We start from the raw sequence: 4,456 nt of genomic DNA on the forward strand, positions 1-4,456 counted from the left end.
CTTAGGCATTTCTCACCCGAAAGGTGTTCGAGGAAATGCCCGAGACAACTCTTCCTAGCTTTTAGCATACTTTGCCAAAGACATTTGTTGTTAGAGGTGCTAAGATAGCCATTGGACTTGCTAGTTATGATTACTTTCATTCGTTCAACCAAAGACATTTGATGCTTGGATTGTGTTAGTAAATGAACATTCATCTAGACACAGAGTTTGTTTAGGATTGTGTCTAAGCTTAAGGTTGATAGTTTGATTGATCGTTTGCCATCCTTAGTTCGAAACTTGATCACCCGATGTCTAATCCCTATATCCATGAGTTCTCTTTTCCCATAGTTAAGAGAGTATCATTTAGTTATCCCTTTTAGTTAGTTATAGTTTAAAAACCCTTTTAAAAACCATTGGTTGCACTTAGATTAAGTGATTACTTGCATTCTCAGTGCTTTCACATCTCTCAGAACTGGTTCGACAATCATTTATACTACAACATTTGTCTTAGGAGCCTTGAAAACTCCTAACATCAAAAACCTATAAATTAAAATGCATAACATAAATACAATGTATTTACTTATTTGATAATCAATTAGTTTTATCAGTTTTATTTACAATTTTAAATATATGAGATGTGTAATCAGTTTTTTAAAGGAAATATTATAAGGTTTTTATGGTTTTTGTCGGGTCAACCGGTGCTGGCTCACGGGTTAATGACGAGTGTTTAGATTTTATCAGATTTTTCGTTAATAGATTTTCATTAAATCCAAATTCTGTGGAAACATATTCTAATTAGTAGAACCTCTGATAAAATTTTATATGGAGAACATAAGCTAGTCCGGACCATATAGGGCTAGGTCTGGGCGAAAAAAAACAGTAAACTGAAAATCAAAACATAACCAAACCAAAACAACCGAACCCGAAACCGAACCGAAGCTCAAAAATAACCGAACAGTTCCTAAATTTCTATAACCAAAAAACCCAAACCAAACAGGAACCGGACCGAGAACCGAATGGGTACCCGAATATCCGAAATATAATTTATATACCTAAAAATATTAATTATATTTAAAATTTAAAATACCAAATATTCTAAACATATTACTTATACACCGAACTACCCAAAAAAATCGAAATACCCAAATAATTTCTTATCTAATGTATTTAAAATTATCCAAATTATTCTAAAAACTGAATAACTCGAATGGTTTTTATCCAAAATATTAAAATTTATCTGGATTACCGATTTTTTATCTGAAAACCCAAAAAAATCTGTTTTACCCCGAATTATCAAAAATTAACCAGAAAAACAGATCCAAACCGTTACCGAATTGGAACCAAAAATTTATCGGATATTGATTGGTTCTTATTATTGTTATCCGAACCAACCTGAAAACTGAAAGAATCGAACCGGATCCAAACCAAATTTCATAGATAACATAACGATTATTATGTTCGATTATTATATTTCTAGAACCAAAAAAATTAAAAACCGAAAGAACCAAACCGAAAAATGAACGCCCAAGCCTATATAGGGACACCGAATTTACCGGCTTGACCGTGGATCCGGATCAGATATAAACCACTGCTTATATCTTAAGTTTTCTATAAACCGCATATGGACTTCACTAAAAAGAGTTATATAATTTGTTAAAATAAAATGCTTTCTTTGCACCTGTTAAATGTAGATGTACTATTAGTCCTCAACATTTGGTTTCAGTTCTGATATTTTAGTTTTTAGTGTTTTGGTTTTAGAAATTTATGAATTGTTCAGGTATTTACAAGTTTTTGTTTGGTTTTAGTTAGGTTATTTTTGTTCTTGGTTCGGTTCAACAGCAAAGTTGGGAACTGGCTAATATGCAAAAAAAAAAAGTTTGGGTCCAATTCAGTTTTGGTTCGATTTTGGTTTTTGGGTAACTACGTATTTATAGATAAAATATCGGATAATTTGAATTTTTTCAGTTTATATATCGTGTTGTTCAGCTAAAACTATCAGATAATTTAGATAATTTTAATTATATTATTATGGTAATTCACTTTTTGGGTAAATCGGTTTATAAATAGTAGGTATTTTTAGAATATTTGGTTATTTAGAAATTAATTATAATTAATATTTGTAAGTATATAATTTGTATTTTTAGAATTCAATTATCCATTGAATGTCGGTTTCATATCTTTATTCCGGAAATATATGATATGCTCAGTTGATTATGAAAATCAGTTCAATTTATGTTTCAATTTTTTTTTCAGCTTAGTACGGTTTAGTTCACAGTTCCGAAAAATATACCAAACCTATACACCACCTTATAGAGAAATTCATTTTTTAAATGATTTAATTTCAAAAAATAATCAGTTACAAGCGATTATCAAAATCTTGTATCTTGTTTTAATTGATTAGTTGGTTAAGATCCGCGCCTTGCGCGTAACGAACATTATATATACTATTTTTATGTGTTATATGTTCTTTTACATATTTATAAAATAATAATATATATTAAATAATTAAAAAGTCAATAACTATTACACATATAATTAAATTGATGTGACCACATAAATAAATTTCATTAATCCAAACAATCACTTTCCGAAGACCTCGTAAGGCTCCGACTATCAACCAAAGACCGTCCACCGGAGCTAAGCCGGGGAGCCCGCCGAGGTCTCCAGGAGGGCTGGTGATCACCCCATTTAAATCCCACCAGTGGCCAGCGTAGTTGGAAGTGTCCGTATTGGGCCCGAAGGCCCTCAAGAGCAACATCCGCCAGCGGGACTCGAACCCATGACTTCCCAGGTCGAGGATCGCCACTGGACCACTAACGCGTGGTTTATATATATATATATTAAATAAAGCTTTCTACTCATATGTTTTTTTTATTTGTATATTTTTATAACAAAAACTTTAAATTACAGATAACAAAATTTTCATTGTGTGATTAATAGTTTTAATAATTTATAAATTATTAAAAAATTCAAGGCTAAGTTTAAAATTTAAATATTAAGTTGTCAATATTTGTTCAATAGATTTTACCAAAATTATTTCTTAAAAGTAAATTTCAAAATTAAAATATTTATATATTTTATATGGCATATAGTTTAATTTTAATATATATATATATATCTTTTACACTTATCATAACAAAAAATTGTAATTATTTGTATTTTATAATAACAAAAAAATTAAATCATAGATCACAAAAATTTGATGAGACTTTTAACAGTTTTAGTAATTTATAGTTGTTTAGAAAAAATTGAAATATAGCATATACAGAAAAATCTAAATTTTTATTATATGGTTAATGTAATTGTTTAATTTATTTTATTAATTTGAAATTAAACCAATATGATAAAGAATACACTAATTTTTATCAAATCTTTATTATCAAAATCATTAATTTTCATATATACTTTAGCCACATTAGGCAATTCCGTAATTTTTTTTAAGGAAAGAATGAAAAACATTAATAATGAATTTATTGTTAGTTTAATAAAAAGCTTATTATATATTTAGATGGACCAACATAATTCTCTAAAGATTCTAAGACTCATTGTGGTAATGACACATGGCTACCTAAAATGTTGTAATGATTCGCTTTTAATATATAAGGGATGAGTAAAATTAATGAAGCTAGATCAGATTATATTTCATTAACCGGCCATGGTTAAGACTTTTTCGATCGGCACTTAAGTTTGATTGGTGGTATATAAAATAATCAAAACAGAAATCGAATAGTACAATTGATTTCTTTGTATTGGTAAGGTTCAATGATCATATCACTAAAAAGCTCCCTTTGTATTTGTAGATATTACAAATTATTGAAATGCTTTTGCAATGATTACATTGTTACATATATATTATCCTAAAAAGTTATCGAATTTAACAAGGATGCATATGTTTTGGTTCACATGGCTCCTTCCCAAAAGCTGAGTATATTACATAAGATCAATATAAAATAATAGAAGAAAATCTTAACGATATCCATATAATTTCCGAGTTGATATATTTATCCTAAGAAATAATCCTCCATAATTGCGGAATATTAGCAGTTGAAAGAATCCAGTGTTTCTGAATTCTCTGACTAAAGTTGTGTCAACGGGGAACGGGATATGTCATATGTGCATATTGGCATTGATGACTTATTGACTAGTAGTGTCCACAGAATGTGCATATGCAAACAAATATGAGAATAAATTAGTACTGCATTATATATATAAATTATTTTATGTATTATATGTTTTTACATATTATGAAATAATAAATATATATTGAATAACTAAAAGTCAGTAACTATTACATATATAATTAAATTTGTGCGAACGTATAAATCAATTTTATTAATCCAAACAATTTTTTAAAAATTTGATAGGATATGTAATTAAATTTAAATGATATTAACATACATAGTATATTTTTAATATTAATGTCTATTAAATGATGCTTTCTACTCATATGTTTTTTTGATCATGTGTATCTTTAATA

The sequence above is a fragment of the Brassica oleracea genome, chromosome C7 (assembly GCF_000695525.1).
Source record: "Brassica oleracea var. oleracea cultivar TO1000 chromosome C7, BOL, whole genome shotgun sequence".
NCBI classification, from domain to species: Eukaryota; Viridiplantae; Streptophyta; class Magnoliopsida; order Brassicales; family Brassicaceae; genus Brassica; species Brassica oleracea.